Consider the following 16147-nt stretch of genomic DNA (forward strand, 5'->3'; position numbering starts at 1 on the left):
CTGTTGTAAAGGAACAGCGAATTGAACTTGGGGTTGGAATATTTTTAAACTTTCCTGGCATATTGGAGGAATTTTTTTTCTTCACTTTAAACATCACCACTTTCCCTCGTATAGGCAATTTAACAGCTAGAGAATCAGATCATTGCCTTTTCATTTTGCAAGGGTGGTTTTCACAGTGTGAGGGGAGTGAAAATAGTCTTTTCATATAGACAAGTGGCAGAAAGTAGAACCTAACAAATTTTACTGCCATATGACTCCATTGTAGTCTTTCAAACAGGCAACCTACAGGGATGCCAACACTTTGAAAGCAAATTTGTCAACTTTTGCTCAACTGGACCATTAGCTTTCTTCTTATGCTTCTCTGTACTTACTTTCTCACTCCACTGTTCATTAGCATCATCACCAGCATGTGGATAAGAACATTCTATGCAACGTAGCATTTCAGAGTCTTGGTAGATAGTAGACATTAACCAACTTTCTCCCTTATGTTTAAGGAAACAGAAACTCAGTGTTATATGACTTGCTGCAGGTCATCTGGAGACGTGTAGGCAAATCTGAAACTAGATTCAAGGCCTTCAGCTTCCTATGTGGTGCTCTTTCCAATTCATCACTCTGCCTCAGGTAGTTTTCAACTGGCCGGCAGTTATAAAAGTTTTGATGTAGTGAATGAATGAACGTCTAGCTAATAAGAGTTGTGGGAATGATCTATGGATGCTAAAAGCCCCAGAGTCTATCTTATTATTAGGAAAAGATGTTGGACTGACTGAGCCTGAAGCATTGATCTAGTAACAATTCTAGAAGAGTGAGACATGAGGAGAATTACATGGCATGAGGCTACTCTGCAGCCTTCAGGGAAGTGGGATTCAGGACTCAAGAATATGGCAGTACTTAACCCAAGGAAAGAGGGAATTCTCAGGGAGTCTTTGGAACTCTTAGACCTCTGTAATAAGCTGGTGAGCTTTTTTTTTTTTTTAATTTTTTTTTAAAATTATTTATTTATTTATTTGACAGAGAGAGAGATAGCGAGAGCAGGAACACAAGCAGGGGGAGTGGGAGAGGGAGAAGCAGGCTTCCTGCCGAGCAAGGAGCCCGATGTGGGACTTGATCCCAGAACCCTGGGATCATGACCTGAGCCGAAGGCAGATGCTGAACGACTGAGCCACCCAGGTGCCCGAGCTGGTGAGCTTTTAGTAGCAATTCTTAACAACTTAAAATCCTTTTTAGTTGCCACTCTTGTTGAGTAATTGAATATTACTGAGTCACTATTTAATAAAATATGATGCCATATTACATTGTCTTTAAACCCTGACTGCACATGGCATCACTGGGGAATTTAACATCTCTAAAAGTAGGCTTGAGCACTGGTATTTTTCACCCAGGAGTTTTTATTATATAGTCATGGTTGAGAACTACTGCTCTATCAGAAACTTATTTTTTTTCTTCCTTCCTTCTCCCCTTCCTCCTTCCTCCCTCCCTTCCTCCCTCCTTCCTTCCTTCTTTCCCCTACAGAATTGTAGCCAATGCCCATTTGGAATGTACTTAGGTTTTAATGGAATATCATTTGAACCTATTTACATTCTTAGTTATATAGGACTTGTCAGGAGAGAGCTAGACATTTTCTTTGTAGATATTTGGGCCATGACTGGGGAACTTATAGAAGTTTTATCCCATGTACCAGTGGCTCCTGGTTCAGACATAAATCAAAGGATTCCTCTGTAGTGAAATATTTTTCTCTCCACAGTTGGTGGCCACAACTGTATGCCTTCACCATCTTGTCCTTGGATGTTAGAAGGTGCTACCCAGAGTGAGCTGCTGGTTGATGCCACTATCAGCAGCGAGGGGAGAGGTAGAGGGGGAGATAGGGGGCCTGGGGTTCCCAGTGGGTCCTATGATGAGAGGGTAAAGAGAACATCACTCAAGACTGACAAGGCAGGAGAGAGCTTCTCCCTGAGTTCTAATACTACATATCTATAAATCAGACTGACGTTTTAAATAAACCTTTCATTATTTTTCCATGTATATTTCCATGCATTGTCCATATATGTGTTTTATTGGACTGAATAATCACCTTTTCTACTTATACTTCAAATATGGTGGCTGTCACAACTAGGAAATCATTTAACCTGCTTTGGATGTTGCTTACTAGATGGTGTGAAGGCAGAAGAACAGAGCATAGAAGGTTATAATTATAATATCTTGCTTAACCCCTCAGTTTATAGATAAGGAAACTAAGGCTCAGAGAGGGAAAGTGATATTCCTAAGGTCACACAGCCAGGCCATGGCCAGAGAACACCAGACTCCAGATCAGTTGCTCTTTTGACTTCAACTGTGCTAGGCTTATTCTAGGGTGGGATGGGGTGCCTCCTGCAGATCCAGAATGATTAAGAAAGAGACAGCAAAGGAAAAACACACTTACACAACACTATCTTAGGTAATCAAATGGAAATTTTCCAATTTGAATTGAATGCTTAGGGTTCAGAAATCTGGGATGCAGAAAGTTTGTGGAGGACTCCCTTTCCCCCCCACATGTTAACAGGGCGCCCTTGGTTGCTAATGCCCAAACATGGACTCTGAAACAATGACAATGGAAGCACGTAATGGCTCCCATGAATAGGAAGTTCAAAGACTGAAGGTAGTTTCAGGCAATTTGAGGCTAGATTTAGAAACTTTTTAGCAGAGTATTGGGTTGGCCATCTTGAGTGTGTAAGTGCATTAAAGTGGGCTGGGGGTAGCAGTTGCAGAAAGCTTGAAATTGGACGCCCGGAGAGCAGGGAATAAAACTGGTCCTCCCAGGAGCTGACTTTTATAATAGCCTGACACCTCCAACCACCTCCAATTTTCTGCAGAAGGAAGCTGAAGTTGTTTCTTTCATTTTCTCACGGATTATTTTTCAGATGTCTTTTTTTCTTAACACGGCCTTTTCTTGCTCAAAAGTGCCTCCAGTTTTCTTTGATAGATATTAGAATGACTCTCATCTCCTAACTGTTCACACTCCGGGTTTTCTGTATCTGCCTGGACAGCACCTCAGTACCCATCACCTTGTTTATGGGCACAGACCCACACTTGGGTTGATGAACCAGGGATGCAACATGTGGAAGATGGTGCAAAATTACAGGAACGGCTAGCTTTACCACCGCCCACCTCTGAAGAACAAGAGTTCCTCCTTACGCACCATGGAAGACGTCACTTACCAAGACATAGCGTCAGCCACACTTACGGGTAGGTTTCACCACGCCAGGGCACTGCCCACCGGCTTCCAGCAATCATGACTGAGTTTTTTGTTTACAGCCAGGTTCTTACTTATTCAAACATTGCATTTGGAAATACACGTAGCTTTTTTTTTTTTTTTTTTTTTTTTTGAGAGAGAGAATGAGAGAGAGCACAAGAGAGGGGGGAGGGTTAGAGGGAGAAGCAGACTCCCTGCCGAGCAGGGAGCCCGATGCGGGACTCGATCCCGGGACTCCAGGATCATGACCTGAGCCGAAGGCAGTCGCTTAACCAACTGAGCCACCCAGGCGCCCAATACACGTAGCTTTTGAACTGTGCTCTTCAGCGGGATGGATGCCTACTAACTATATTTTGAGTCTTTCTGTGAAATGCAACTGCCGTATTCTTTGTGGTCCCTCTGGACCTCAGCATTACTATTCAAGTGCTGCTTTCCTGTTTTATTTCAAGCTGTGTCAAATGAATGGTAGTCTCCTTGCCTTCAAACAGCAATTGTCTTAGGAAACAAGTGGGCTAATTTTCCTACCCTAATAAAGTACAGATTTATATTAAAAGGCTACTGGAATTTGGTACAAAAATCCCAGTTTCTAAGCATTCGGAGCCATCTATTCAGCCCCTCCGCTGATCTAAAATGAACTTGCCTAATGTTTCCCAGGCAGTGTTAACAATGGCACCAAGAACCCTTCTCTTCATTTATTGAAATATCTTGAGTGCCATCTACTGGCCAAATGTGGCATTGCCTCATAAAGCATAAGCTGCTGGCAAACTGTCATGACTCAAAAAAGTATAACTTTGTTTAGGGACTGAATACATCCCATATGCTTTAGCACATACCGACACATACTGAGGACCTGCATTACTGAGTGATATCACTGCTAGGGATCACTCATTGTCTTCTAGATCAGGGGATCCCTCAATTAGGAGTCATACAGTTGTAACATAAGTGAAATGTAACAGGAGGGCACCGGCCTTGCTTGTCCCTCCTTTAAATGGCTGACTATCGATAGCTTAAATCTGATTCTCACTTTACTGAGTAATGTGAATGGATAAAAATAAGCCATTAATTTAAAATCAGGTATACGGAATCAATCAATATTCTCATGTCTTCATGTGTATATAAAGGAAGAACAGAGAAGTTAATAAAAAAATCCTTTCCAGGGCTCCTGGGTGGCTCAGTTGGTTAAGCGACTGCCTTCGGCTCAAGTCATGATCCTGGAGTCCCAGGATCGAGTCCCGCATCGGGCTCTCTGCTCGGCGGGGAGTCTGCTTCTCCCTCCGACCCTCCCCTGTCTCATGCTCTCTCTCTCTATCTCATTCTCTCTCTCAAATAAATAAATAAAATCTTTAAAAAAAAACTATAAAAAAAATCCTTTCCAGTTAATTTGTACTATTACTAGGCAAAAAGCACATGCCCATACCAATAGTATTGATCAGAACATTTGAAAGCTAAGAGATAGCCAATATTTTGTCTGAGTTAAAATTCATCTGATTTATGCTAACCAGACCATATTTTCTGTCCAGGGTCTTTCCTTTTTAAGAATCTTATAAATTATCTGGAGAAGTACATTATGCTTTAATCGGGATTGCAGAAAAGAGCATATCACGAGGGAGTGAAAAACAGTGAACAAGTGAGAGTCAATGCCAAGTGATTTGGGAGACACAGCCAAAGAGCCAGGGGATCTTACTTATTGTAGCAAAATGAATGATTGTCCCATTTAGGACAAATAGCTATAAAGGAAGAACCAAGGACAGGAGATCGCTATTGATTATCAAGTAATGATAAACAGAAAGCCCTAATGGGTTGACATCAACTTAGGCAAAGATCCAGATCATGAAGCTGTAGTTAGTAGGAAGTCCATGTATATCAACAGAATACAGGGCAATAGAATGTCCTACCTGAATTTTTAAGTTATTAAGATACAACTTGTGCTGCCTCTAACTCAATTATTTTCAATTGTTTATTCAGTAATTTAGAGCTATTCATGTCAGTTCATACCTATGTATTCTGCTTCAAATTATAAGTTAGAAATTGAATATTCTGGATTCTGGGACTGTATGATATATGTAACATATTCAGTTATCTGTATGTTATTAAATAATACATATCAGCATTTTGATTGGTAGCAAAAAAGAACATATGTTAAAAATACATAACTATAAATTAAAACCATTCTGTTTCAGCAATTGAATATTTAAAAAATTATATTTGTAGGCACAAGCACGAATCTCACTAATACTTATTTTTAATCATTCCTAAATTGGACTTTCTATTTTTTTTAACCCCAGGTGCTGTACATGTATTATCACGTGTAATTATTACAACAACCCTGTAAGGCGGGTATTATCTGAAATTTGCAATGACAAAGCTGAGGAATAGAGAGAGGAATTAAGTATTTTGCCCAAGATCATTTAACTCTTATATGACAGGACCCAGGATTTAGACCCAGACGCTCTGGAACTTTCTTTCCTAACCATCACACAACATTATCTCCTACTGTTGTTTACATCTTGTCGGTAAAGTTCCAGATCTGCCCAAACTCTTCATTTTTCTCATTTTAACCAACAGAAATGGGGGAGCATAGAGTGTGATACCACTGAAGAAGTTATGTGTGTGTGTGTGTGTCAATATCCACCACAATGTCTGACACTGAGTGGGAATCCCCCCCAAAACTTGTTAAATCTGGATGAAGTAAATGCTGTTTTCAACCAAAAAGGAGATGTTTTACTTTTTTCATTTCACTAATAACCCCTGTGATAGGTTGCTCTATGTGTTTCCATCAAGCTAAGAACCACATTTCCCAGTGTCTTTTCCCCTGTATAGTTGTGTGTTAGAGCTGGCCAAAGAGATCTGTGTCTGCATGAGATCTGGAAGCCCACAGCCGTTCCTCTCTCAAGGTCTTTGGTTTTTAACAGAGGGACACAGATTGGATGCAAGGGTTCTAGCCTGTGCTGTCTCTCCTCCATCGTATCCAGCTCTTCCCAAGGGCTCTGCCCTCTGGCCAGTCACTGCCCCAGGTCCCTCTCTAGATGCGCGGTGTGGATCCACAGAGTGATGGTCATACGGACATCTTCCCTAGATCACCTTATGGCTTCCCCTTCATGACCCTACTTGGCTTCTCAGAATAGCCTGATATCCTGACCGAAATTTTTTTTTTTTTTTAAGATTTTGTTTTTAAGTAATCTCTACACCCAAAGTGGGGCTCGAATTTACAACCCTGAGCTAAGAGTCACGTGCTCTACTGACTGAGAAAGCCAGGCAGCCCATCCTGATTGAAACTTGACTGACATCGTCTCTCAGTTTTATCCTCCTTTTTAAATTTAGCTAGCTGAAAATTGGCTGCAGTGGTCACAATTGGTCAATAAGCACCGAGGCCCTCAGTTCCCCTAATGTTGATTGCCTGATTATTTACTGCAAAAAAGTCTTTCTCGGGGTGTACAATGCTCCTCTTTTAGTATTTAATGGAATAAATATTACTACTGAGTATTTCCTGGCTTTTCCTTCCTCTGCCTGCTAAAGAGGGTTCTGCTTGGGCCTGCTGATTGTTTCCTTCTCTCTCCTCCCTTGAAGAAAGTCCTACCTTGCCAGACTCCTTGGACCTCAGTGGCAATTCAAGAGTAAATGGTGAGAGAAGCAGAACCGAAGGAGACATGAGGTAGTGAGGTTGAGGGGTTTTCCAGGAGTGATTAAGAAGAGAGAGCTGGAAGTAGTTTTAGTATATAAATGCAGTGGAAAGGGAAAAAGGGGGATTCTAAAACATATCACATGGACTAGTTAGCTTTTTCATGGTATTCAAGATTTTAAGTTAATATTAAGTAATAGGTTATTAAGTAAAATAAATAAGTTATTAAGTAAATAACTTGACTTATTTTGAAATTAGTTTCAATCCCATGGATTGGGTTCTTTAAACTATGACCCCTCTGTGGGACTGGGCCATGGGGCTGTGGCTTTGTAAGGCTTATATGTATATAAATAGGCTTCATAAATACCACATGGTCTCTAAATCAGCAGTCAAAACAATTCAAATTTCAAATTTCTCGAGACCACAATACTGTTTCTGAATCCAAAATTAATCTTTTAAGTATTATCCAAAGTGCAGAAATGTATTTCAACATCTATGGTGTTTCTCAAAGTATATTTCACTAAACCACCTCCAAGGAAAGTTAATAGATATGAAGAAAAAATTCTGAGTTCAACCAAATTTAGGGAAGATCTGATGAAATAAAGTTAAATAGGTTTATTCAGGGACTATTTAAAGCCCTTAATTTTTTTTTTCTTGAAAGTTTTTGAGTGCCTCTTTTGTGACTACAGTAATCCAAAACATATTTTGAGAGACTCAAAGAGAACCACATAATAGCCATGTCTATCTGCACACAAGAGAGATTTAGTGGGTCATGTGCAAAGTCAAATGTGTCTGGATTTTTGTCTCTGCATTGATCATGGAGAAGGAAAAAGTGAGAGCAAAGGTTCTGAGTTAGACTTATTTATTTGACCTGATAAGAGCCCAGCTTTTGTAGTATCCAGTTTTATCTCTTAATGATAGTTAGCATATTTCTGCTCTAAGAAAATTAAAGTCAGTGTGGAATAGATGTGGATGTTTTTGTTTTTATTTTGCATACAGTAAAACTTCCTTTGTTGTGTATGGTTTCATGGACTTTGTTTGGCAAATGCATAGTTTCCGTTTTCTCACAAGTTTCCTAGCTATCCCTTTGTACTTAACCCACACTTGCAAACCCTGGCAGCCACTGATTTATTTTCCACCCCAGTGGCTTTCCTTTTTTCTGGAAATCAAAAAATATGTAGCTTTCGGGGTCTGGCTTCTTTCACTTAGCAAAGTGCCCACATGGTTCATTCATGTTGTTGGGAGAATAAATAGATAATTTCTGTGTTTCTGTGTTTCTCCTGTGGAAGGATATCTAGGTTCTTTCTTGTTTTTGGCAATTATGAATAAAGCTGTGTGAACATTTGCTTTTCAATTTAGCTCAGTATAAATACCTAGTAATGGGATTACTGGGTCATATGTTAAGTGTATAATTAAGTTTAAAAAGGCACCAATAAACTGTTTTCCAGTGTCTGTAGTGTATGACAGTTACATTTGCTCAACATCCTCATCCACATTTGACATTGTCAGATTTTAAAATTTTAAACAATTTTAATAGCTTTGTAGTGGATTCTCATTGTGTTCTTAATTTACATTTCCCTAAAAACTAATGATGATGAGGATGCTTTTGTATGTTCATTTGCATCCATATATCTTCTTCAGTAAAGTGTCTGTTCAAATGTTTTGTCTATTCTCAATATAAAACTTTTACCAGATATATTATTTACAAATACTTTTCCTATTCTGTGGGTTGTCTTTTCATCTTGTTAACAGTGTCTTTCACAGAGCAGAAGTTTAAAATTTTGAGAGTCCAAGTAATCAATGTTTTCTTTTATGTGTTGTGCTTTTGGAGTGGAATCTAAAAACTCTTTGACATACCCAATGTAATACAGATTTCTCCTAGAAGAATTCTTATAATTTTACATGTTACCTTTAGGTCTATGATCATTTTAAGGTTTTTGTTTGTTTGTTTTAAATATAGCAGGGGATATGAGTCAAAGTTGTTGGTTTGTTAGTTTGTTTTTTGCATGGATGTCCAATTATTCTACCACCATTTGTTGAAAACCTTTCTCCATTGACTTGTTTTTGAACATTTGCTAAGAATCAGCTTAGCTGGGATGCCTGGGTGGCTCAGTTGGTTAAACGGCTGCCTTCGGCTCGGGTCATGATCCCAGGCTCCTGGGATCGAGTCCCGCATCTGGCTCCCTGCTCAGCGGGGAGCCTGCTTCTCCCTCTCCCTCCGTACCCCAGCTTGTGCTCTCTCTCTCACTCTCTCTCTATCTCAAATAAATAAATAAAATCTTTAAAAAAATGAATCAGTTTAACTATATTTGTGCCATCTATTTCTAGCTCTCCATTCTGTTTGATCTAGGTGTCTATCCTTTTGACAATACATCGCCTTGATTGCTATAGCTTTAGAGTAAATCTTGTAATCCAGTAATGTGAAGCCTCTGACTTTGTTCTTTTCTTTTTCAGAATTTCAGAATTGACTATTCTAGATCCTTTGCCTTTCCATGTAACTTTTAGAACCAGCATGTCAATATCTGCAAAAAAAGCTTTCTGAGATTTATTTTGGGACTGAAATTTGAATCTAAAGATCAAATTGGGGAGAAGAAATGAGGAATATAGTTTTGATAATCATTTTTTGTTTTGGTTTTGAGATATAATTGATATAGAGCACTGTATAAGCTTAAGGTGTACAGCATAATGATTTGACTTACGTATGTCATGAAATGATCACCACAATACGTTCAGTTAACATCCATCATCTCCTATAGAAAACAAAGAAAAGAAAAAGAAAAAAAAAATGTCTTTGTAATGGGAACTCTTAGGATTTACTCTCCTAACAATTTTCTTATTATCATATAGCAGTGTTATACTTATCATGCTGTACATTATATCTCTAGTCCTGATTTATCTTATAACTGGAACTTTGTAACTTTTGACCATCTTCATCCAATTCTCCCTCACCCCACCTCTTGTAATCACAAATCTGATCTCTTCTTCTATGAGTTTGGCTTTGTTGTTGTTGTTCAGAGTCCACATGTAAGTGAGATCACAGAATATGTCTTTCTCTGACTTATTTCTCATAGCATAGTGTCTTCAAGACCCATCCATGTTGTTACAAATGGCAGTATTTCCACCTTCTTTATGGCTGAATAATGATCCTCTGTGTGTGTGTGTACGCATATATACATTTACCACAGCTTCTTTATCCATTTATCCATCCATGGACACCTGGGCTGTTTCCATGTCTCGGCTGTTGTAAATAATGCTGCTACGAACAGGGGGATGCAGCTATCTCTTCAACATAGTGTTTTCATTTCCATCAGATATATTCCCAGAAGTGAAATCGCTGGATCTTATGGTGGTTCTATTTGTAATTTTTTGAGAAACCTACTTATTGCTTTCCACAGTGGCTGTATATTTGGTATTTTCTTTATGACTATTGAACAAGTTCCCCCATCTCTGAGCCTCGGTTTGCTTGTCTATAAAGTGGCAGGATAGGGAAGATGATGACTCAAGGGAAGTGTGGGCTACATTGTCAGCAAATTCTCCCTGTTCTGATATTCAGTGGCCTAACATAATCTTTACAGTGTTTTGCATTTGTTTACTGCTTAGCTGTCAACAAAGCGTGTCTTTCTTTAAATTTTCTTATTAATTACCTCTTAGATCTCTATAAACCCCATGAGGTAGTCTGGGCAGGAAAGAAACAAGGCTCACATATCAAGTAATTTTCCTAAATCTTAAAGAACAAGATTTTTTCCAAACCTGGAGATTGGAGACTGGCTGTTAGCAATCTGATGTCTCTTTTTGGTTGTCTTGGGAGCTGGACAATCCTTTCTTTGTGTTTACCTACTGAATGGCTATAGCTTCTCCCTTTGAGGGGAGAAAAAAATCATGAATGTCCTTAAACCGCTGTTAGGCACCCAGAGGAAACCTTGGTAAAAGATAAGGAACATTTTTGTCAGTAGAGAGTATGTTTAAGTCTATTGATCATCATTTCTTGACTAAGACAATAAACAAACAAAACCCAAACTTTAAAGGCTCCTTCCTATTAGAAGGTGAAACTCAAACACCATAGCCTGAGACTGAAAGTCGTCTATCCTTCAGCAACAACTTATTTTTCTCAGCCTTTATTTTATAACTTTTCAACCTAGGTTCTAGTGCTCTGATGTGCAGTGCTGCCCTCATGCCCATTAATTTATTCCCTTGCCTCTTCCAAAATTCTACCTCCCCCCTTTATTTCAAATCCATTTTCAAGGTTAAGTTTTCAACTTAAGTGCAACTTTCTTTGGTTTATGCAACGGGTAGTCATATCTTGGTGTCTGAGTTCCTTCCATAGATATTTGTGAGCACCACTCATTAGATGTTTCTCAAATGTTGTAGTGTCTGCTATGTCATTTTTATCTGAAAATACCTTATCAGAAGCACCACCTGGCAAACTCCCTGAAGGGAGAGACTGTATTTCTATTCTTTTCTATCTCTACAGAATGTGAGAGTATGCAGTGTACATGACTGATACCTCTAAGTATTAACTAATTAGAACTAACTAACTTTCAGCGCTTGATATACTATAATAAAATATTAAGACTCCGAATATGACTCCAAATTTAAGTATTTGGCCTGGGAAGTATTAAGATTTGGATAGGGCTGTTTATGCAATTTATGCATCTCCCTAGTTCTAAATTGTCTCTTTCATTTTCTCCTCATTCCTCTTCATCTCCTTCACTCCCTTGGCATCTGGGTGAATTCACATGGTACTGGGTGGGGGGGGTCCCCTGTGTTAGATCCTCTAAGGAGGGGCCAAATTTCTGAGACTACTTATTTCATTCTTCTGATCAAACATTTCTTCTCAACTTTACCATGTCCCCAAAGGTATCTTCTTTTCTAAGTGATGTGTGTAGATCAGAAAGAGAAAAGGGATTTTGATCTGATGATATACTAACAGAATTCGGGTTAGGAATTTTAGTGAGAAGGGCATGGTTTTTGAAGTCAGATAGTTCTATATTCAAATCCAAACTACTAGTTACATCTTTGTGACCTTGGGTGAATTGTGAAGTTTAACTAAAAACATATATAGTATTTCTAAAACCTGAGAAGCACACTCAGCATTAGTTTCCTTGTCCCTGTTTTTCTATAATCCTTTCCTGAGAATACGGTAATGGCTATTATTTATTTAACATTTCCTGTATGCCAGAAACAGTGCTAAGTGATTTATGCACATTTTCACATAATCCTTAAAACAATCTAACTTTCTGGTATTACTATACCATTTTTCATAAGAACAAGCAAAGACTTCATTTAAAGAACATTTTGTAAGGTCATAAGATAGGGAAGTAGTCAACTTGGCATTTGAACCTCAATCTGATTACTTCTAAGACCTGGGCTTTTAGTTATTATACCACATCTCACTGGTTATAAGCTCTGTGTCTCTTTAGAAATGTCACATGCGGAGTCAAGAATGGGGAACATTCAACATCAAGCAAGCTTCTGGGAGATATATTTTAAGTTGCATCGATTTCTCATCTGTCCTTCAGACCATTTACCTGTAACATCTGGTTATAATTTGTACAGTATATTTTAGTTGGGCAAGATATATTTATATGGTCACAGCATTCTGCTGAACTTTCTCTACCCTGATTCCTTATAGCCAGTTAATCAGGAAGCACTGTGCAGTCTTTTATAATTGTTGTTGTTATTTCCATGGACACTTCAAATATGGTCCAGCTTGACTCACAAGAAGTCCACCTCTCTTCTAGTTATGGTGGACTGGGAGGTTGTAGGAAAGGACCTGTATTCACAATCAGGGCTACTGCCTGTACCTTCTCAGGGCTCTGTTCCTTTGGGTGACCATTATAGCTGCGCTTCCCATAGCCCCTTGCAGCTGCTGACCTACCAGCCATCTCTGAAACATCAGCCTCTAGGATCTGGCCCTTCTCGGCCGGCAGGAAAATAATTTTTCCTTCTTATGACCAACTTTCTCTGGAGATTTTCAGGAAAGGGCAGTGGGGGTTCCTAATGGCGTGGTTCTCTCTCTCCTCTTCCTTTTCCTCCTCCTTAACTTCTTTTAAAATTTAGTTGTTTTTTGTTGTTGCTGTTGTTTTGTTTGGTTTGGTTTGTTTTTTTGTGTTTTTTTTTGCTTGCTCTGCTGAGCTCAGCCCCAGTCTCATCCCCACACAGCCCAAATCCTATTAGGGAAATCATTTTCACATGTGATGTCTTCATTATGACTAGAGTTACCATTTCAGTTCTGGAAATGTGTTTCCCACTTGGCCACATTTGTTTCTTTAAATTATTTTCTATTTTGGGGGCGGGGAGGGGAACCCTTTCTACTGCTGCCCTTTCATTTCTGGTCAATATCTCATTTTCCAAATAATTATACCTTTTGCAATTCTAGCACCTTACTGTATTTATATACTATTTTAGGGATAGGTAACCAATTTTTGTGCATATTGCACAATGTTTAATCTTAAAATTTATTAATATTGCCTAATTATAAAATTGATGTATATTCATTGTAAAACACGAAGTTCAGTGAGGCTAAGCAATTTGCCCAGTCATCCAAACCTAGTGTCGAATCCAAAATGCTTACTATATCCATGCTATTAACTAGTCTGCTATACTATTTTTTAAAATTTTTTATTGTTATGTTAATCCTCATACATTACATCATTAGTTTTAGATGTAGTGTTCCATGATTCATTGTTTGTGCATAACACCCAGTGCTCCATGCAGAACGTGCCCTCTTTAACACCCATCACCAGGCTAACCCATCCTCCCACCCCCCTCCCCTCTAGAACCCTCAGTTTGTTTTTCAGAGTCCTTCGTCTCTCATGGTTCGTGTACCCCTCCGATTACCCCCCCTTCATTCTTCCCCTCCTGCTATCTTCTTTTTTTTTCCTTAACATATATAGTCTGCTATACTATTTTATTAACCTAAGATATCTTCTGCAACAAAAAAACCATGTAAATGTTAATTATACATATCTTGTTATACAAATCCATCTAAATTATTCTCTTTTGGGGCGCCTGGGTGGCTCAGTCGTTAAGCGTCTGCCTTCGGCTCAGGTCATGGTCCCGGGGTCCTGGGATCGAGTCCCACATCGGGCTCCCTGCTCAGCGGGAAGCCTGCTTGTCCCTCTCCCACTCCCCCTCTTGTGCTCCTGCTCTTGCTGTGTCTCTCTCTGTCAAATAAATAAAACCTTTTTAAAAAAAAAAAAAAATAAATTATTCTCTTTTGGTCTTATTGATATTCAAGTTCCAAGTCTATTATAGTACCAGCCAGCATTTTCTCAGAAGTAGTTAATTTATTTATGAATTAATTCACCATTCAACAGATATTACATAAGCACCTACTGTGTTCCAGATTGTGTTCGATGTTGGGCAATCATTGGTGAGCAAATAAGAATTGTAGGATGAGAAAGTTTTCTTTTCTCCCCCCTTTATTTTATTTGTTTGGTTCAGGGTGAGAAATTCTTGATTTCTTATTTTGGATTTTGCACATCGGTTTATCTTTACTTTTTCTACTCAGGAGAGAGATTCTTGAATGCCAAGAGCTAAGGTCTTTTAGTTCCTTTAGCTATGACACTGAGAGACAATTAGTTTTGTAGTCTCCCTGGTCTTGCAAGCTCATGCGAAGCATTCTACAAGCAGGCTTCATCACCAGCTAGTTCTGGCTTAGGAAATCAAACAGATACCTTAAATCAACAAGTTTTTGGCTGATTCCCACTGTAACAGGACTTCTTCCAAATCATCCTCTGTAGTCACGAGTGAAAAATCAATAAACAACTCACAGGGATATGTAATAGGGGAAAAGACATATGTTGAAAGGACAATGAACAATTAAAAAAAATTCAAAATTAGGTATCAAAGAAAAGCAACCACCTGCAATGTAATCAGCTATTTTTATTCTCAAATTTATGCACCATCTTGATATTTAAATTACTGCTTCCCCTAAAAAACTAAAATAACAAGATACTTCTGAGTTCAGCGAATTTTGGCCTGAGGACATAAGGAAGTAGGTTTAGTTTGTGTTGTTGCCTTTTTAGTTTTGCCATGGTAGGACAGGGGTTCCTCCAATGGTAAACACGCTCTTTCTTCTGTTACTTGTAAAGGAGTAACACAGAAATGGCTGACTGACTAATTTTTTTTTTTTCTTTCTGTTGAACAACTGTGTCAGTGTTATATTTCTCTCACACAACAACATTTGGGGAACTTGGCTTGAAGTAGTCATTTGTAACTGGTTGTGCCTCAGAATCATCCGTGGTGGGATTGGAAACTTCAGGTGCCTGGGCTCCACTCTGGATATCCTGAAAAGCTTCACATGTGAGTGATTTTGCTGGGCCATTAGGATAGGGAAGCCCTGGGCAGCAGAGTGAGCCTGGAAGGGCATTTCATGCTTGAACGAAGGTGCAAAAGTTAAAAGCATTGTGTGTGGAGATGATATTAAATAAACCAATTTGGCTGGAAGGGGGTTATGTTAAAATATTCAAGAAGAGATAAGATGGTGGATATTTCAGGTAAATTTCAGAGAGCCTTGAGTGCCGGCTCCTTACCCTGGCCAAGTGCAATGGGTATCAGATTACCCTTTGAAACTGTTTTTTTTTTTTTTTTTAGATTTTATTTATTTGACAGAGAGAGAGACAGTGAGAGAGGGAACACAAGCGGGGGGAGTGGGAGAGGGAAAAGCAGGCTTCCCACCGAACAGGGAGCCTGATGTGGGCCTCGATCCCAGGACCCTGGGATCATGACCCCAGCCGAAGGCAGACGTTTAACGACTGAGCCACCCAGGCGCCCCCGAAACTGTTTTAATCAACAACCTCCTCAAACTCTAGAAACCACTAAAAATATAGAAGAAATCTCCCCTAAGGGTTCCCGGCCTTCCTTTCCACTGTAAAACAATTGGTCAAAGTCTGCAGGCAGAGATGTAGAGATGCTGCCTATTTTGCATGGCCTGATGCCAGGAAATCTTCCTGCCCAGCTGGGGAGCCCCAGTCAGAACAGATCGCCTTTAAATGCACAAAGCCAGGTCAAATGTTCCAGAACAGACTGAGAAACATGAAGCCAAATATGATGAATTGTGGTGAGTAGCTGGCTGTGAGAGAATTTGGCTCTGTGTGCTTCTACACACATCACTCAGGGAATGGTTTGCTTGTTGATTGTGGGGTGCATTTTAAAAGCAGAACTCTGTCCCCTCCTACAAATATGGCCAAAAATTCTTCCCTGTATGCTGCGTTACTCCCTAGCTGCCACAGGGGCCGATTAGCAGAAGCATTCGGTATTGTCTGGATTGGTCACAATCAGGTGCAACCCAATTTCTG

The sequence above is a fragment of the Mirounga angustirostris genome, unplaced genomic scaffold (assembly GCF_029215605.1).
Source record: "Mirounga angustirostris isolate CCGP_5_RB_7025 unplaced genomic scaffold, mMirAng1.0.hap1 SCAF_3, whole genome shotgun sequence".
Lineage (NCBI taxonomy): Eukaryota > Metazoa > Chordata > Mammalia > Carnivora > Phocidae > Mirounga > Mirounga angustirostris.